Source organism: Fukomys damarensis, unplaced genomic scaffold (genome assembly GCF_012274545.1).
Source record: "Fukomys damarensis isolate Sample0158 unplaced genomic scaffold, DMR_v1.0_HiC HiC_scaffold_8, whole genome shotgun sequence".
Lineage (NCBI taxonomy): Eukaryota > Metazoa > Chordata > Mammalia > Rodentia > Bathyergidae > Fukomys > Fukomys damarensis.
Genome location: NW_022900920.1, coordinates 6889828 through 6910461, shown reverse-complemented (window position 1 = coordinate 6910461; position 20634 = coordinate 6889828). Strand labels below are relative to the sequence as shown.

Below are 20634 nucleotides of genomic sequence, written 5' to 3'. Positions count from 1 at the left end.
CCCACATTGCTCATCAGGCCAAAAGAGTTCTCTTCCAAGTGCTGTTGACTCCAGTTTACCCACTTTACTCAGCTGCCCTCGCCTATCTGTCCTTGCCAGCATTGCTTGCATATTTGTTGACATCAGTGCTTGTGATAGTTAGTTTTCTATTACTCTAACAAATGCCCGAGATAATCAAAAGAAAGGGTTTTTGGCTCAGGTTCCCATCTGTGATCAGTATGGGCCCCATTGTTTTGGGCCTGTGGTGAGGCAGCACATCATGGTGGGAATGGATGGCGGAGAGGGCTGCTCACTTGATGGTGGCTAGGAAGCAAAGACAGAGAGGAAGGGGCCAAGTCTCGAGACCCCTTCAAGGGGTTCCACCACCTCCCAGGAGTGCCACCGACCCAGAACCGAGCCTTTAATACATGGCCTTTGCGGGTCACGTATCCAAACCATCACAGTACTTGTCTTTTAAAAGTCTGGTTCTGGAGTCAGAAAATCTGGGTGTAGCATCTTGTTCTGGGGGAGCAGTAAGCTCAGGGCTCCTCCTCTCACCATGCCAGACTCTGCAGCCCTTACAGCTTTAGCTGCTCCTAGCCTATGTCCATGGGCCTGTAGGCTTGGACAAGGACAATGTCAAATGCCAGGAGCCACCCATAGAGATGATGTGTGGCTGACATCTCACACCTCTACTGCTCACTATTGATTAATTACCAGCTGCAGTTATTTCCTTGTCCCTATTTTGCACGCAGAGAAACCCTTTGGAACTTGAATGCCTATTATCCTTACCATCCTCAAGAAAGTTCCCAGAAGGCAGACCTCACATTCTGAAAAGAGCACTTGCTCCATCTTGGAGGAAGCTATAGGGAAGGATGGAAAACATGGTTCTTTCTGCCCCACTGCTCTGGGTTTAAATGAATTTTCAGAATACCTTCCTGGCTCATTCCTAAGTGCATAGAAGCTGGCAAGGCTGTGTGTTGCCTGCCTACTCTGTCCCTGTAATAATGGAGAGTTGACCCTTTAAAAAGCTTTGAAAGTATGAAGGACTCCTTTTAACAGCACTGCATAAAGCCAAATCTGTGTGTGAGCCACAAAGAGTGTGGAGGGTAGGGGCCTGACGCAGGGGCAGGGGGTAGTTCATAGAGTGAGGTTTGGATTAGGATTAAGGATAGAGCAAGGGACTTGTGGAGCAGAAAGGGCATAACACAAGACAGGGTTACAGCTAGGGCTAGGCTCAAGGTGAGGGCTGCACTTAAGGTTAGGGCAGGGGGCTGGTGCAGGGCAGGGAAAGGCCAAGGGCTCATGACCCATTTCCCTTCCCTCTCCAAGGATACATCCTCCACTTTTCGGGTGACTTCCCAAGAAAGTAAGCAAGTCTGAAGAGTGCAGCCTGCAGACCCAGGTTTTCTCTAACAAGAGACTTAGTGAAGCTTTTCAGCAGTTCCCATGTTTCTTTGGCAGGGTGAGGACATGACCTTTGATATCCTGGACAAGGGTCAGTTCTGTTCTGAGGATGTGTGGCCTGAGTCATTCTCCGTCATCAGACGTCTTAGATGCACCTTGCCAGCACACTAGTTGGCTGACTTTAACATTCTTTTGACTATGGGTAGGGGACTTTCACATGAACTCTTCTGCCGTGTATGATTTTAGTTTTATAAACCTCTGATTTTGGTTTAAGGTCACCCAGCATCTCTTAATATCAAGTAAATATACATGGCGCCACTTTTCTGAGTGGGGTCTGTTGAGTTTTCAATTTACAATGTCCATATTAGAGCAAGGATTTATAGATGCTGGTGCAAGTGGGATACAGGCTTGTGCTTTGAGCTGCTGTTTGCAGAGGCCTGAATCTCTATAGGGTTTCTGCCCCACCTGCCACACAAATGTGTTAACTAGGTACACATGCAGTCAGCTTGCTGCCCTTAAGACATGGAGCACCATGCTGTTCTGTCTGCCAAGATGACCACAGTGCTTGAGGCCTACACTGCAGACAGCTGGGGGTTAGCACAGATGTAGGGCAAGGGTGACTGCTATCCCTCCTACAGAAAAGCAAAACCTTCTAACCTCCTTGTTGACAGGGCTTGGAAGAAAAGCAATTGCAGCATCTATAGTGGCGTGAAGAGCATCTGGGCCTTGCCCTTCTGTGCAGTGAAGGCCCTGTGTTTGGCCTAGCAGCTGCTCCTGGAGCCACTTAGAGGGTTGGTGTTGCTCCTGGCATTTACTGTGAGTGGTTGGCTCTTTCTTGGGGGCCTTCAAGTAAATAGAGTGAGACTACAGGGATACCACCCTAATCCTCCGAGCATCTGGTGATGATTTCTGAGCTTTCTTCACATGGTGTTTTTTCTTGTCCATGGATGGGCTGGAGTGGAGGTGTGGTCATGAGTCCCACATGCTGTCTGTGCTGCTGGGTAAAGGAACCTGGCATGAAAGCTGGTGGCTGCAGGTCCTGGCCCAGCTCTGTGTTCAGCAGGCAGGACTTCCTCTGCCACCCCCATCACCAGGGACCCATGATAGCACTGTGGTCCTGTTTCTTCAGAAGGTGAGAAAGGCCACCCCACCCCCACCCAGCAAGTGCCTGAAGATGCTTCTCCCAGCCCAAAATGTCCACTCAGCTGTCTCCTTCCAGGACTCAGGTTCCCATCTCTTCCTACCAGGATCCATACTTTGGCACCACAGATCAAATAAGGCCACATTCAGTAGCTCTGCGGCTTTTGGCCCTTACAGTTCCCTCCAGGCCCTGACATACAGGATTGTAGGACATCTGGACTCTTTATCTGTGGCCACAGAGATTTCCAGACTAATCAAGTGCTCTGGGTTGTGCAAGACCCCAGAAGCTGCTCATTTAAGATATCTGGGACCCCACTCCAACCTCAAGTTACACAGATGCTGGGAGCCAAGTGGACCCTGCAGCTCCCACCTCTACCTACACTGGTCTTCCCCTGGTAGGCTGCTGGATGTGAGAGCAGGGCCACCATGCCCTCCAGCAGGACCCTTTCCCTGATGGAGGATGAGTGGTTCACTTCCAGAATCTCAGCTTGGATTCCAGAATCCCACTCTGACAGCCTCTTTCTATAGCCACCCTGGCACCATCTCTCAGCCTAAGTTTGATCTGCCAAGCAGGTTCAAGACAAAGGCTGGTGTTTAGGGTGCAACAGGGAAATAGGAATGGGACAGGGAAGAGTACATCAGGGAGGAAAGGAAAGCCACCCCCAGGGGGCTGTGTTGTCCCTGTCGGTCCCAGTTGTAGCAGCACTTTTGGGTGTGATCCCGCCTAAACCCTTCGAGTGGAATGAATAGGAGAAGGGAGTACTGGTCCCATTTGCTCCTAGGTGTGAACCCCCTGACACACCCAGGCTTTCTGCACCCAGTGTGGAGCAGATCTCCGAAGCCTTGTGCCCTGTGGTGTCAGTAAAACCTATCGGCATGTGTCTGAGTGACCCACCACCAGGTCATGCTGGACAGAAGAAGGCTGCAGACGCAGCCTGCCTCTCTGGATTGGTGTCAGGACTGAATGAGAACCCAGCACAGAGTTCACTTATGGGGAAGTGACACACAGCCAGGGCACAGGAGGTTGGCGGTTGTTGCCAGCCTTCTGATAGGCACTGCATGTGTGTGTGTTTCCTCCACTTAGCCTTCTTTCTCGCTCACACACAGAACTGTTGCGCACTCAGTGCTGGGTGCTGGGCTGGAATGAGGCAGCTGTGCCCTCTTTTAACCCCTGTGAAAGCAGCACTATCTCCCTCTTCCAGCAGCATGAATGCCATGTATTCTTTGCTGTGGTTTTGCATTACATACATCAATTAGCAGTACACACAATAGTGCTGTGTTCATGCAGCACACTGATGCGTACAAGGCAGGGAACGGTCTCTGATGATATCCTAGCGAGAGGACCAGCAGCTGGGACCACTTCCCAGGCCAGGCGCATTCTGCTGGATCCTCAGTCCTAACTCCTGTGAGTCTGATCCCTGGCCCTCCATCCCTCTCACAGCAGGTGCATCAGGGCACTGGCTCGGATGTCTTGTGACTTCCAGGGGTGAGTGTGCTTCACGTCCGGTGGAGATGCTTCTTGAACCCTGTGAGAGCCACCAACCTGTGGGTGGGCCCAGGTTATGATCTCAAAGCCTATTCTAGTGCATTGACTGTGGAACAAGACTGCTCTCTCCTACTTCTTGTGGATATTTGTTTAGCATCTGTGGGTGGACGTACAATATGAAGGCCAGGAGTTAATTTCTGTGTTGTGGGTGACAGGGGCTTTACAAGTAGTTGATACTGTTGATGTGTCAGCCCTGTAGAGTGGGCACAAGTGTGCCCCGGACCCAGGTATGCCGGGCAAGTGGCCTCCAGAGAGAAGGCTGATGAGGTCAGTGGGGTTCCTGGTCTCTCAGCAGCCATCAGGTGGTGAGCTTCAGTAACAAGCCACCCATGTGACCAGCACGGATGCTGCCTGATGTCTTTTCATGTGCTTCTTGTGCCACCCTGGCCCATGTGTGTGTGCACATGCATGTGCATGTGTGTGTGTGTGTGTGAAGACTACTGATATCAGTCATACAGAGCAGTCAGAAGGGGATGCATTAGGGTGTGGGACATCACATGTGTCTATATGAACAGCAGTACTAAAAATATGTACTCTAGGTTGTGGTTTCCAAGCTGAGTGTCACTGGCTACCTCTTTGTGGCCATTGCATTGAGCTAGGTGATCCTGCTGTTCTAGCCCCAGGATACAGCAGAGCTCTCACTACATGCAGGTGCATGGCAAGGGCTATCTTAGGGACATGGCATCTCCATGTTCCACTCCAGGTTTCCCACAACCATCCTGGAGTGGAGCTGCTAACTGACTAGCTCCTTTCTCTCTGACCCTGGACAGTTCACACTGATGACATGTGCTTTTCAGCTGTGGTGTCCATACTGGAATACTCTTTTGCTTTTGCTAGCTCAGCTGCAGGAGAAGAAAAGGCTGTCTCCCTTAGTGAGCTTCCCTTCAGAAGGCCCCAGTGCTTGCTTATCTGCCTCAGATGCCCAGTAGGGCAGCATTGCCAACTTTCAGAGGAATGGTGTTATGGGACACTGCAATGAAACTTTCTTGGTAGTATAAGTTCTGTGTCCAACAAGGGCCTTTCATGCTTGGATCACATGATTGTGTCTTTGGTATGTAACAATTTTGCCATATTTTTTGAGGAAGAAGGTACACGAAATTGCCTGTCTAGGTCAGGAGTTCCTTGACAATATTCATCTTTTTTTAAGTAAAGTGTTTAACATGGTGCTCATAGCCCAAGCCTGCTCTGTGTGGAGAAGAGGCCAGGACTTGGCCTGCCACTTCTGTCCCCGTCAGTTGCACCTCCCTGATGTTTTGCCCTAGGATGTCCAGCCTCATGGCCCATGTCAAAGTCATCTGGCTTCCAAACAGGCATAGAGCAGCCTCAGGAGAACACAGCATTCCAACTTTGCAAGTTTCAGGAGTGACTGTGAAGGTCCTACACAATTGGGAAAGTTGAGAGGAGACCAATCACAGCTGTGGTCAGAGCCAAGTAAAGAGCTAGGCACTTCTGCATCCAAGTTCCACTTGCTTGTCTACTCACAAGTGTCAGATTTCCTGAGATGAGGCTGTCTTTACCCTGGAGAACCAGAGAGGAATTCAGAAGTTGACTCTTTTTTTTGATACCAGAGATGATCTAATTTAGGACCTTGGGCTTGTGAGGTGGGCATGGTGCCACTGAGCTAAATCGCTGGCCAGAGAAGTTGACTCTTTAAACCTTTCTGTGCCAGTGTAAAGCTGTTGTTTAAAAAGTAGATAAAATTGCCAGCAAGATGGCCCAAGCAACATTCTTCTTCACAGACTCCTAAAATGCTGAGTGAGATGTAACTGGAATTCTCTTAGCCCAGGTGTGCAGGAGGGAGAGAGTGTAGGGGAGAAATTTGAGCGTGAGAAAACTGAACCTGGGAGCTGGCAGCTGCAGCTGCTGACAGTGGGCAGGGAGGTCTCCTTCAGAGAGCCAGAGGCCTGAGTTTTCTTGCCCACTTACAGATGGGAGGAGGAGGAGGAGACAAAACACTGTTGGAGGTAGCTGCAACTTAGACTCTGCACGGTATTCAGACTGCAAAGATATGCCCTCTCTTGAGGTTGGACTAAAGTGAATCCACCCAGTGCTGAGAGGTGACCGGAAACTTGTCTGATTCCTCTAAGTCAGCATGTGGAAAACTTTGAGGAACTGGGCCTTTTCCTCTCCCAGGTTTGAAGCTCAGAACGACGCTGTCCATGTGATGGCAGACCCCTCAACCAGAAGGTAATGGTGAGATGGGTCCAGGTGCTATCCTAGGTCAGGGAGGGGCAGCAAGATGCAGGTGTGAGGAGGCTCTGAAGGGACAGGAAGAAAACAATGTAACAATTCTCATAGGTGCAGAAAAAGTGCTTTGGTAAATTGTGACAACCACTCATAATTTTAAAAAATGTATGCCGTTAAAAAATTTGGAATACAGATAAGTTCTCTAACTTGATAGCTCTATCAGACTCCTGCAGCCAGTGTGATAATTGATGAAAGACCGTTAGAGGCATTTCCCTTAAAGTCAGAAGTAGGGGAAAGATGCCCGTTACTATCATGTCTGATGAAAGGGAAATCTTAACCAGACCAAGATAGAAAAATAATTCAAAAGTAGGAAGACTGGAAAGGAAAAATAAAACTCATTCACAAATGCTTTTATCTACATAGAAAATATAAGAGAACATGTAAACAAACTATTAAGACTAATGAGATTTTAGTAATTTTGTAGTAGAGGATCAGTATAAAGAACAAAGATCATTTCTACATACCACCCACCTTCTTGCTAGTTATGGCAAGAAAAAAAAAACAGTAGCACTGTGTTAGTTACTTTCTGTTGCTTGGTGAAAATACTTGACATACACAACTTAAAAGAAAAAGTTTTATTTTAGCTCACCATTTTAGAGTTGTTCATAATTGGCTAACTATAAGGCAGAAACATCATGGTAGGAGGGTATGGTGGACAGCTGCTTACCTTGTGGCAACTGTGAAGCAGAGAGAGAGAACCAGGAAATGTTATACCCTTCAAAAAGCTATGCCTCCAGTGACCTACCTCCTTTTAACAACACATTCAGCTACGAATTTATCAATAATCCATTGATGAGGTTAATGCCCCCATGATATAATCACTTTTATAAAGCTTGAACTCAGAATTCATGAGACTTTTGGAGACATTTTAGGTCTTCTATACCAAAACACACACACACTAATACCTTTCATAATGATCATACAAAGGTAGCCACCTAAAAGTGTATCAAAAATTGTGTACAACATTTTGGTGAAAGAAATAAATCTTAAATAATTTGAGAATTATTCTATGATGATGTTCAGAAGAGTTGACATCAAAGAGATGTCATTTTCTTCTGATTCATTTATACATTCAGTATAATACCAATCAAAACCGGATTCTGTTGAACTTGATGAGTTGATGTAGAAAAGTTAAGTTTGAAGAAAAAGGCAAAGGGCATGAGCCTACAAGATATGAAGTCTTCCTCCAACAGTCTAGCAGTAAAACAATGTGGCGTCAGTGCAGAGAGTGGCAGAGAGCATCACAGTGGAAGAAATGGAGGGTCGGGGATTTAGCTCAGTGGTTCCGCCACCTGCCTCGCAAGCACAAGGACCCGAGTTCGATCCCCGGTATCAATCAATCAATCAATAAAGAGTTGGAGTCCTGCAGAAAGGGGAGAGGAGATACCACCCCAGCCGTCAATTATTAGATCAGCGGGAGAGATGGGCTGCTCCATAAGGAGGGTGTGCACGCCTAGTTCCCTCCATGAAGACCACTGATGAATATCAAAACACAAACCCTTTAGAAAGACCCCTGGGAGAATATGTTTACATATCTCGGAAACATTTGCTCAACAAGAAATTAAAATGTCATCAAACATAGAAAAAAAGATGGAAACAGAAAATGATTAAAATTCTATAATATAGAAGGCAACATAAAAATTGGAAAGGACTACCAAGACTTCACCAACAAAGGATTATATCCCAAATATAGAACAGCCTATTTTATTATCATACTGTTATTGTGGTTGATATAGTACTGGAAGTTGAGCCAGGGTCTCATGCATGCTTGACCAGTGCTCTATCATTGAGCTAAATACCCCCAGCCCAACAGCCTATTTCAAAGCAATGAATGACAGCTCATTGAACATAGTGGAAAGGCAAAGAAAGAGACAAGATAGTGCAGAGACATGAACAACCAGTATGCATAACAACGGTTGATCTTACTGCTAACCAGAGAAATGCAAGTCAAACTCAACAGTAAAACGGCCTTTCTGCCCATCAGTGTGGCCAACATTGAGCTTGGTGAGACGGAGAGAGATAAGCAGACCATTCGTTACTGTTTACTACTTTCCAGAGCAGCCCCAAATAGTTAACAAAGTCAAAAATGCCCATTCTCACCCCCCCAGTCATCCTGTATCAGGATATCTTCTCCAAAGACACATGAGCTCATGGCCATAGATGTGGGTACTAGGGTATTATTTGGGGCATCATGTACAAAAATGAGAAAATAGAAACATGCTACCTGGATCCTAACTGGAAACAAATATGTAGCATTGTTTATTTGTCCATGGGATTACAAGTGAAAATAAATGAAGGACCATATGCGTCAAAGTGGATCAACATCAAGGACATAATGGGCAAAAAAGAAAATTGCAAAAGAATATGCAAACTATGATACCATTTATGTCATTTTTCAAAACACAAAGCAATAATATATAATTATGAATATATGTTTATGAAGTAAAAATAGAAAACCATGCGTGGGAGTGATAAAGATAGGTCTGAGTCATGAGATATTGCTGTGAGTGGTGAGTGTGACCAAGGATGGGGTGTAGGAATCCTCAGAGGGGTTCCTGGCAGAAGCCAGAGAAGGGGTGACTTGGAGGTGGGTCTGAGGGTCTGGTAGCCGGGTATAGGGGCTGGGATGTGCAGGAGATGACCACCAGCTTTTAACTTGGAAAACTGCTTTGTGATAGTGTCAAGAACTCAAATAGAAGAAAGACAGGACTCTGGGGGAAGAGGCAGGTTGATTTTGGACTTGCTGTGCCTGAGAAGCCCCTGAGACACCCGATCTGACATTTGACAAGCAAAAAGATGCGTGGGGCTGGTTCTCACCAGCAGTGATATAGCAGAACTGTGCATTTGGGAATCATTCCCAGAGTAGCCAAGCTCTCCCAAATCAATGGTTCTGGTAGGCAAGGTAGGCCAAAGTGAGGCTGGTGGAGGACAGTCCAGGGACCTTGGAGTGGTGTGGGGAGATGGCCAGGGACTCCTTGGGGGTTGTAGTTTTCCAGTCACTGTGGCACAACACTGTTGTTTAAACCTCCATGCCTCAGGAAGCAGCTGAGTCATTCGGTTACTCTGTGTGTTTGTATCATGGTAGCTCTGCTTTGAGTGCTGAGCCTTGGTTCTGTGAGCTCGAAGAATTAGGGTAGAGGATGTCAATGCACCTTGGCAGGTGTGTTCAAAATGCAGCTTCTTCAGGATTGCTGTTTTCTTATTAACCTATTTCTGTATTTTCTGAATTCTGTACAATAAGCATGCTTTGTTCTTACAATTAGGAAACAGACTATTTAAATGAACAAGTTGCTGCGGAAGGTTTACACATTTGTGTAGCACCCAGTACCCTACTTTCTTTCCTAACCCCCATTATCCTGGACTTCAGAAAGGCCACTGCTCCCCTCAGAGCCCAATGTGAGGACACATCACGTATGTTGCAGTGACGAGGAGCATGTACCTAAGTTAGTGCCAGGGCATAAGTCTGTTTCAAAATAAAAACATTTTAAATTCTAAATATAAATGCATATTCATTGTTTTAAAAACGTGTACAATTCAGAAAGACATATGACATTAGTCATCTGAGATTCTGTTACCTAGAGACATAACCCCTTGATATCTGGGTATATGCACATTCAGACATTTTTTTCTGTGGATGCAACACACAACATGCTTATTTAAAAACACACGACTGTGACCTTGTGTAGCCTTTTATACCTTTTCTAGCCAGCTTTTAAAGATCACTTAACAAAAGTTGATTTCATCTTTCCATGAGAGTAGTATAGACTTATGACAGTTCCAGTGGTGCCATTATATTCTGGTACATGTGCATTCTGCTGTTTATGTGAATTCTCTCTCTGTTGTTGGCCATTTTGCATGTTCCCAGTTTTCTACCATTTTGAGCAACATTGTCCTAATCATCCTTAAATGAGTTACACTTAAAGTTCTTGAAACAGTGCCCAGCACAGGGTAAATGCTACAAAAATATTTGTCAAATAAAATCTGTGCACACCCCACACTATTGTGTCATCGCATTAGATTTGAGTCTTAAAAATAAAACAGTTAGTTTAAAGGGTACACAGGTTCAAGTGTTTGCCACCTCCAGCCTCCATCTGACATGGAGGGCAGCCACCCTCCTGGCAGGGTGCTGGGACCCTGGACCATCCCACAGTGTAGAGTTCCATTCCAGGAGCCGATCTTGTTCCTCAGCACAGGAAGGTGGTGTGGATCATGACCTCAGGGCCTCCGGGATCTGGGCTTCAGCAACTGTTAATTATGGGATTATAAGCAAATGACCAACCTTAGTTTCTTACCGTAAAATATAAACAGTAAAAATAATAACTAGCCGATGGAGCTATCACTGTTAAATGTGTTAGGAAATGCAAGGAACTTAGGTTGGTGTCAGTTATCAAAGTATTATTATTATTATCAGTGGTTTTCATCAGAGCATCTTACTTATTTGTCCTTACTTATTAGAGGTAAGCAGATCTAGACAAACTGCAAAATTAACCAGAATTTAAGGTTTCCCACATTATCATTGACATTTTATATTCTATTTTTCTTGTGCTCCTGTCAGAACAGTATCCACTGAATCTCAGTTTGGGGAAATGATAATTTGGGCCTGACTGGTGCAGCTAGAAAGGATGAAGCAGTGGGGTTCAGGTCAGGGTATGGAATGTGGGACAGAGCTGGCAGGAGCAGAGAGGAGACTTGGGGCCCTTGCTGACCAGCTCTTCAGAGCCAGGCAGGAGGGATACTTGCACCTCTACTTTGGGCTCGACCCTCACTTGTGGTTAGAAGTGGGGCCAGACAGTAGGGTTATCTGAATTATTTCCTTCATCCAATCAGCCAGATGGAACCTGAGTGCCTCCTGCTGCTCAGAAACCCTGTGCGACCCTGCAGTTTCTAAAGAGACATTCAGTGAGGCTGCTTTTGCAGAGGTTTATTAAAAAATCATCCAAGATTTAGGACAGCGTGAGCTCCTGTGATTGTCAGTCACAAGAGATATGGCAGTGGCCCTATTTGTCGGTTTCTTCGCTACATTTTCATCCTTCAGAATTTAGCGAATGCAAATCTTCTATCTCCTCACCATTTAAAATAGAAAGTCTCTTTAGCGGAAGTGTATTCCTATTACTGACCTTATAGTGACATTAAATCCCAAGGAGGAGTCTCCGACCAAGGGGAAAGAGGACCAGAATGCCCTGCTTCAGCCGCCAGGCGGCTGCTGGAAATGCCGCGGGAGGAACTATCCAGCAATTGCCTGTGTTCTTCACTTTCCTTTTCGCGTGAGGATGTGGCCAGACCAGTTCGGAGTGCAGGACTCCTCCTCATCTGCATAGAGAGAAGTAGCGTCAGGATGCCGGTGGCAACGGCAGAGCGCTAGTCCCTCCCCTGGCTGTGGTCTTCCTTGCGCGCTGGATGGAGCACCGGGCCGGGTGCTGTTGAGAATGCCTCTGCGCTCAGGGAGAGCTTGAGCATCTTGGCTGAAGGGCTCTGCTTAGAGACGGCTCTGGGAAATGGTTCCTCCCCCTGGATGTAGCCACAGTGTGGTAAATTCCATCTGAAAAATAAAAGCAGAGCTCTTTGCTGAGTCATAGAAGCCTCAGAGCTGATTTGCAGTAGCCGGGCTGAGTCTGGACAACCTGAGAAAGATCCACACAGTCAAGATGAGAAATGGGTGAGAAGAGCAGAAACTATGAGGGTTTGAGAACGTAAGTGTTTGTGTTTTGAAGGCAGCAAAGACTTTGCTTTTTTTTTTTAGTTTGGACTGAGGTTTTCTGCACAGGTTTATTCAGCTTGCATTCTCTTGTGTATTTCTTACGAACACATATAAGCCAGAAAGTTAGTAGATGGAGAATGTGCTAGTCTAACTGTGCAAGGCACGTCATAAGGAGAGTGCTTCATGTCTGTTCTTCTATCTGCTCTCTTGTATGTATTTGGCAGAGGGTTAGGCCTGCTTTAGAGTGTACTTCTTTAAAACATGGCTGCTTATTTCACCCCATATGCAAAGCTGGGGCTTGTTCCCTGGCAGTCATGGGTGGCAGAATCTAGGTGGTGATTTTTCCTAGTGCTGGTGATAGTGAGAACCCCAGGACTCACCCCTGAGAGTTCTGGGAGTCTCCAGTGGCTTTGCCATTCCTGGCTGAAGGAAGCGATAGATTGACTTGCTTCTTGTTTTCTTTATTCAGAAGACACGTAATACATGGCTTAGTTCTTTATCTTCTGCCTGCCTTTTGACTGGGTGGTGTCTTTGTTTTAAAACTTCATCAAGAAGCAGAATTTCCCCCATTGATATCACTTCCTGTGCAAGAAACTCAAGTGTCTGTTGGGGAGGGGCCGTTCCTCACCCAGGTGCATCTATGTCGGAACAGTATTGTTTGGACACAACAGCTTGTAATAGATTTTCCTCACTTTTCTTTGAAAGAAGCTATCATTATTACAGTGTGCCTCAGATTCTCCAGTTGTAAAAAGAAAATCCACTGTTGATAGGGGCTGACAAGGCTGTGGTGGAAAGATACTGTAGATAATTTGGCAATAAACTAGATATTCTACTGATGCTGAGGTACATCTGAGAGTAACTATGAAATCATGCAATCAAGCTAGGGCTATAGATACTGGGTACCACTTGTCATTTTGTAATTGGTTCATAGTGGGACAGGAACAACCACAAAACAGGTAGATCTTTTTCATTCCAAACTCAGACCAGAGTTGAAGATTGAAGATGATGTTTTCAGTTGACCCAAAGCTTTTGATGAGATGAGAGCAAAGTTCTATCTTCATACTGGGCAGAGCAGCAGAACAGAAAAGGAGTCTGGGCCTTGGAAATATCTCCAATTTATTACAAGGGAAAAGGCAGAGTTCAGATAAGGTTCTCCTGGGATTTCAGAACGTAGATAAGTATATTGTAGAAGACAGTACCTTCTCCTTGCCTCATACTGAGGAATGAACCCAGACCTTCCTATAGGCTCCTCAGGGGCTCCACTGTTGAGTTACATTCCCATTCTTATTTCATTTTGAGCCAGGGTCTTGCTAAGTTGCCCAGGCTTTGTAACCACTGAGCTAAATCCCCAGCCCCTTGCCTCAAACCTATGATCCTTTTGCCTCAGGCTCCCAGGTATTGAGATTATGAGCACGGTATACCATTGTGCCCAGCAAAAGATAATGATATGTGGGAAGACATATATGTATCTAAGTTTTTCTTTTTCTTTTCACATGCATGGATTAAATTGAAGGGAGACCCTAAAGCAGAGTGTGCTGGCTCCCAATACTGTTCAGACAACCTTGGGAGACCTCACACTTTGGAGACCTATCTGAAAACATCTAAGCAGCTGTGGTGTGCCAAGGAGGGAGTTCTAAGGAAGGAAGAAAGAGTTATTTTTCAGCTACCCATATTTTGGCACTATCTACTCTTAGGTAAGTACAAATGTCCCGTGGAAATTCTCAGAAGGTTGATCTTGACCATGGGCTGTTATGAACTGGGATTTTCCTTTAAAATAGGCCTCACATCTTATTTCTCTTTACCTCTTCAGAGGAGGTATGAAAGTGATATTAATCTTGTTGAAAACACCTCTACTTAGTAGAGGGATTGAATAGTCCAGGACCCTAGGCACAGAGATAGTATATCTATTTGAAAAAGCCTGTGTCAGCCCTCCCATCTGACCCTGGGTTCCTCCATGATCTCTTGGACAGGTGCTTTTTTCCTCAGAACATGATACCCTGATTAGCTTTGGGTGATGTGAGGTGTGCCTCCGGAACAGATCAGAGAGGCTTCTGATCTCAGCACCTCTGCTGCCTGCTTGGATGGGACCTTTATTTCAGATACAGGCCTGTGTTACAGTCACATGGTAATCACAATTCGGACCTTTAGATGAAGAGATTAAATGTTCTATCCAGGTGAAGAAGAATTCTACACCCCCCAGGTGGCATTTTCCATGGGCTGTGAGCTCATTAAAAGTTCCTTTGAGTTGCTGCTTTTCTTGCACATCGGCTTTCCTGGGGGTTGGTTGCCCCAAGATTGCTTTGACTTTGAAAAACACCTTGGTCTTCCCACCTGTGTGAAGTTCTGTGTGATGCACAGTCAGTGTGGTTGGCTGTGGGAAAGCAGCCTGGATGATGGTGAGGGGCCAGAAGCCTCTGAAGGAGCCCCGTGCCTGGGCTATGCTCACGGTCGCTCAGGTCAGCCCTGTCCTCTGCTTCCTGTTAAGCAGAGATCCAGCACTGTCTTGATGGGGAAGGTGGACAGATCAGAGAGGACCTTAAAATCCATGACATCTACATCTACATCTACATTGTGGGACCCCCAGACAACCTGGGGTCATGAGTTTTTAAATAATGAGCTCTAATTTGGAAGATTTAAAACTTAGACTATTCCTGAGGCTCAAGAGGATGCTTGAAATGGTTTCCTGTGTTCATATCAGATGCCCTTTTCTGAGTGCTGGCTGCAGGTTTCTGTAGTTAACTTCCTGTGCTGCCAGCTGGCACATGAATTTATAAAAAAGCATAATTGGCAGGTATGCGGCCTTGGTGGCTTGCACCATGGCTCTGATCTCAGAGAAAGAAGGAGATGAAACTCAAGGCCAAAAGACCATCATCCCATGGCAGTCAGCAAAAAGATATAAGACAGCTGGGTTGAGAAAGTTGGCCTCCCAGGCCTTCTTAAGCCTATCAGTATTGTTTACCCACCTGCAAGTGTTCACTGAGCAACGCTCCGTGTGGGGATTGATGGTGTCAGGGTTGGTGTTTATAGCTTGGAAAGTGACAAGGGAGCAAGCGAGTGGCTGATAGCAGCATGGGAGCAGTGATGAGATGCTGCCATCTCTAGGTTCATCCATACACAGGTTTCATGTGCCCACTCCCTGCCCTGGTGAGCCTCTGTCTAAACAGTATCACTGTCCCTTTCAAAATGCTTATTTTTACTTTATTTTTGAAAAGTTTCTTTCTCTTTTTGGTTTTTTGAGACAGGGTCTCACTATGTAGTCGTCTGGCCTTGAACTCAAGGCGATCCTCCTGCCTCAGTCTCCCCAGTGCAGGGATCATGTGCATGTGCCACTGCATCCAGCCCAAAATACTTCTTTATGACAGCCAATTTTTAGTGTTCAAAACATGAATTACCTACTTGTGCACCCTTTACTGTGTGCAGCAGTTCTAGCTTGCTCCTGCGTGGCCTTTTCATTTACGTCCTTTTATGTGTGTATGTATTTATTCCTGTAAGTCAGTCCAAAGGAGAGAGGAATCAGTTTCTGAAACAGGCCTCGGTACTTACCTCTTCCTGTTTCCAGGGATGCTCATTTAATTTAAGAAGACCTTGGCCTTTACGGCTTCATAGAACCCTTCAGCCTCATGCTACCGGTCTTATGGCAGGCACCATGGTATAGCACTGCTGTGATTGCAGTGTTTCTGCATAACTACAAGCAGAAGAGATGGCTTCTGCCTGGGCTGATAGGTGACAGGCTCAGGAGCACAGGTGCTAGATCGACAGCTTCCACTGGAACACAGGGCATGGTCTGTCAGGCAGGGACTTTCAGGCAGCCACACCCCTCCAATTTCCAGCCCGCCTAGACACACAGTGGTCTTTTATGGGTACCAGTGGGACATCAAGGGTCTTCAAGGTTTTGAAAATGCCCTCAGATGGGTTTTCCTTTGAAAATAGTTTTCACTTTCACAAAACTAACAATGTCTCATTATGGAACTTTCTTTTAATCTAGAAAAGAAAAAGAGATTTAAACTTAAGTATTCTTTCAGTACCCATACATAAATTGTTAAAAATTTAGAATATTTTCCTTTTCATTTTTTCTAAGGCTTTTACATTGTTAAGATCATCCTCTCAGTTATTTTGTTTTCAGCCTTTTCCCTTATATGAAATATCACTTTCCTTTTTAGGATACATTGTTATTAAGAATCACTTCAAGTCAGCATATTTCATTGTGCAGAAACCTGATTCTTTTTTTTTTTTTTTATTGAGTTTATTGGTACATTTAGGGATACAGTACAGTTACATTCATTGTTGGGATCATGTACCTTTACATGGCAAGTCTTGATTCTCATTTTTTCCCCTTACCTCTGCCCTCCCTTCACCCCCTCCTCCCCTCCCCATCTACAAACACTTTATTTTCATCTTTTCATTCTCTCACATTTTTTTCTTTTCCCTTTTTGTTCTTCCCCTACATATCACACCTTCCCTACACCTTTAGCTCCTTTCCTCCCATTTCTAAATGTCAGTAATCTTATTAGAATCTTATGCATTGTTGCAGAATATTCACACCAGGGAAACTATTTGGTATTTTCACATGTGTGACTTATTTATTTCACTTAGGAGTATATCTTCAATATGTATCCATTTTCCTATGAATGAATCTATTCTCTCGCTCTTTATGGCTGAGTAATATTCCATTTTATAGAAAAACCACAACTTCTTTATCCAGTTTCCAACGGATGGGCAAATAGTTTGTTTCCAAGATTTAGCTATTACAAACTGTGCCGCTATAAACATGGGTGCACATACTTCTCTGTGATATGATTCTTTTAGTTCTCTTGGAAAGATACCCAACAGAGGGATGGCTGGGTCAAATGGAACCTCCAGTCCAAGCTCTTTGAGGTATCTCCATATTGATTTCCATAGTGGTTGCACTAGTCTGCACTCCCACCAACAATGGAGGAGGGTTCCTTTCTCCCCACAACCCCGCCAACATTTGTTATTGTGTGATTTCTTGATAGCAGCCATTCTTTGTGGGGTGAGGTGGAATCTCAGTGTTGTTTTCATCTGCATCTCTCGAATGACCAGTGATGTGGAACATTTTTTCATATATTTTGAGCCTTCTTTTTTAATGGTAAAATATAATTTTGACATATGCATACACGTGAAAAACCAGGCATCATTTCTAAGATTGTTCTCATTATCCTTTTTTTAAAAAATTGAATTTATTGGTACATTCTAGGTAGACAGTACAGTTACATTCATTACTGGGATCTTGTACCTTTACATGCCAGGTCTTGATGATCATTTTTTTTTTTCATTTCTTCCCCTTAGATTGTTTTCATTATCCTTTGTTTTCCTTTCTTCCTGTTTCTCCCTAACACACCCCAGGCAGGAAAGATCTGCCTGTTACTGTAAATTTATTCCTATTTTCTAGAATTACATATAAACAATCATATTATATATGGTTACATGTATAAATATAAATATGTACACACATAATGTGTGTATATACATATATACACATATAGCTTTTTCTCACCATAATTACTTTGAGATTGATTCATTCTTCTCCCCCTCTTCCCCTTCTTCTTTTTCTTCATCTTTATCTTCTTACTCTAATTCTTTGCTGAATAGCAATTCCTCATACAGTGTTTTTTAAAAATTTAATTAATTAATTCATTCATTCATTCATTTTGGTACTGGGGATTGAACTCAGGACCTTGTGCTTGCGAGGCAGGTGGTGGAACAACTGAGCTAACTCCCTGGGCCATAGCCTGGTTTTTAATCCATTCACTGGTTGATAAGCTTTTCATTATTTCTAATGTTTTGCTGTTATAAATATAGCTGCTATAAATATTCATGCATAAACATTCTTTTGGGGGGTCAGAGATAAGATTTATTGATGAACTTGTCATGAAGAGGGGGACGGCACAGTGGAAGCCTTCAGGAATGCAAGGCCCGCCACTAGACAAGGAGATTGCCATTTGGGGTGCATTTCACACTGCAGCCATCAGGGATGAGGTGCTTCTTGGCCCCCATGTCTTCACATTTGTCTGCGTTGAATTTGGTGAAGTCTCACTTCTTGGAGATGTGGATCTTCTGGTGGCAAGGGGCATTGAACCTGGCCCTGCATAGGGCCTCAGTTGCATTTCATGTTCTGCAGCTTGGTGCAGAAAGACATGATGACCTGTCCAGTGTGAACCCTCAGCACTGTGCCCTGGGGCTTCCCAAAGGAGCCCGAATTCCTATCTGGAGCCTAGATTGCGGGATGGCAGGAGGTTAGGTTCGTGAACATCCAGTGGGAAGCAGGGCCTCCAAAGTCCCTTAGGCCAGCTCAAATAAGCAACAGGCTGTGTGCACTGCTGAGGAGGGTGCTGTTTGCAGCTATTGTACACAAACATTCTGTCTTTCTTTTTTTTTTTTAAGAGTAGGAAAATTTTATTGAGAGAAAGATAGCTTCTGTCTGAGAGACAAAAGGGGGACCAGACAAATGGGTTACCCTCTCACAAACATTCTTATGGACATGTTAAATACCTTGGCTGGATCATTTGGTAAGTGTATTTTTAACTTTTTCCAAAACTGAGAAAGCATTTTCCAAAGTGGTTGCTGTACCATTTTACATTTCCCCATCAGTACACAAGAATTCCTTTTCTCCTACATCCTTGAAAATACTTGGTAAGGCCAGTCTTTCTAGTTTTAGTCTAGAGTGAGTGGGGTGTGGTATCCTTTTTTTTTTTTGTACCAGGGATTGAACTCAGGACCTTGTGCTTGCAAGGCAAGCAGTGGAACCACTGAGCTAAGCTAATCCCCGGCCCCTCCTCTTATGCTTTAATTTTAAATTTCCTTGATGATTAAAGATGCTAACATCCTTTCATATTTATCTGCTGCCTCTACATCTGCTTGGTGAGAGGCCTTTCAAATCTTTTGCCTATTGTTAAATTAGTTTGTCTTTATTTATTGGGTTGTGATGCATTTTGGATGCAAGTCCTTTATTAGATATGTATTTTACAAATATTCCAGGTATTTATCACTTATTGATATTTTTTAAAACACAGCTTTTGATTTTATTGAATTTTCCTATTGTTTTTCTTTTCAAAGTTACTGATTTCTGCTGATATATTTATTATTTCTATTTTGTTACTTTGCATTTACATTGCTTTTCTCTATGTTCTTAAGATAGAAGTTTTGACTAGGATGGAATTATGATTGGATACCTACCTTATAATTTATTACCATAATTTTTCTTCTCTGTATCACTTTTTAGAGTGGACCACAAATTTTCATATGTTGTGTTTGTATTTCATTCAGTTCAAAACACTTTTCTAACTTTTTAGTCATTTCTTTTTTTTACCTATGGGTTATCTTAGAAGTTTTTTTTTTTTTCAAAATTTCAAAAATTTTCAAGCTATTTAAATTTTTCTTGGTATGCCTGTATTATGTATTTTTAGTTCAATTTCTTTTTGGCCAAAGAACATACTTTGGACCATTTCAATTATTTTCATTTTATTAATATTTGTTTTATTAACCAGCATGGAATCTGTTTTGATAAATGTTTTATGTGTACTTAAAAATACTTTGTATTCTACTGTTACTGGGTTATATGTCCCACAAATGTCAGTTAGGTCAAACTGGATGATAATGTTGAAATCTTCTATATTCTTACTATTTTTTGTGCACTTCTTTCACTTCTTAGTAAGAAATGAGAGTGGATGTCTCTAGTTATATATAATTGTGAATATTCCTAGTTCTATTTCCATTTCTGTTAGTTTTTATCATTTACGTTTGAAGCCTGGTAGTTTGATTTATGTACATTAAAATTGCTACATCTCCTCTATATGTTGACTCCTTTATTTTTATCTTTGTGTAGGCCAATACTTAACTTGGTAAGGTTTCTTGCTTTGAAATTGACTTTGTCTAACACAAATACAGTCAGTTTAGCTTTCTTTTGATTCACGTTTACATTATACATGTTTTTCTGTCCTTTTAACCATCAATGCCTTTGATTTAAAGTGATTTTCTTATAAATGGCATAAGGTATTTTAGCCTTTTAAAAAGTTGAATCTGAAAATGTCTGCTTTTTAATCACATTGTTTAACCTAATCACATTTGAACACAGTGATATGGTTGGATTTAAATCTAGTTTTCTCCCATTTGTTTTTTATTTAGTTTATCTTTTCTCTGTCTCTCTTTTGCTTTTTTTGGATTATTTTTATGATCCTATTTTACTTTCACTATTGGCTTATTCATTATGCTTCTCGTTTAATTTTTAATGCTTTCCTTTGGCTTTTCAAAATCATATTTAGCTTATCTCATGTCTTGAAGATATAATGTGAATTCACATGTAATTGCTTCCCTTTCCTCTCCTCATTATTTTTGTTGTAGTTTTCAGATGTTTTACTTTTATATATGTTATAAATCCTATAACCTATGGTACATTGTTAATAGTTTTGCTGTGAATAATCTGTTATTTCAAAGGGATTAAAAGTAAGAAAAACATCTTTTTCTTTTTTTTTTTTTAATTTTATTGAGTTTATTGGTACATTTTAGGGATACAGTACAGTTACATTCATTGTTGGGATAATGTACCTCTACATGGCAAGTCTTGATTCTCATTTTTTCCCCTTACCTCTGCCCTCCCTTC

At 43.3% G+C, this 20634-nt stretch overlaps 1 protein-coding gene and 1 pseudogene across 13 annotated transcripts in view; one reads left to right on the top strand and one right to left on the bottom strand.

The window, feature by feature from the left end:
• The first annotated feature begins 3993 nt into the window (after positions 1-3993).
• The window catches only part of Jakmip3 (Janus kinase and microtubule interacting protein 3), a 140159-nt gene continuing 123518 nt past the window's right edge, over positions 3994-20634 (top strand). For all 13 annotated transcript variants that reach the window (XM_033761339.1, XM_033761340.1, XM_033761338.1 and 10 more), the window contains exon 1: positions 3994-4012. The gene's annotated coding sequence lies outside the window, so the exon portion shown is untranslated. The remainder of the gene's footprint in view (positions 4013-20634) is intronic.
• LOC117285347 lies at positions 18300-18418 on the bottom strand (annotated as a pseudogene).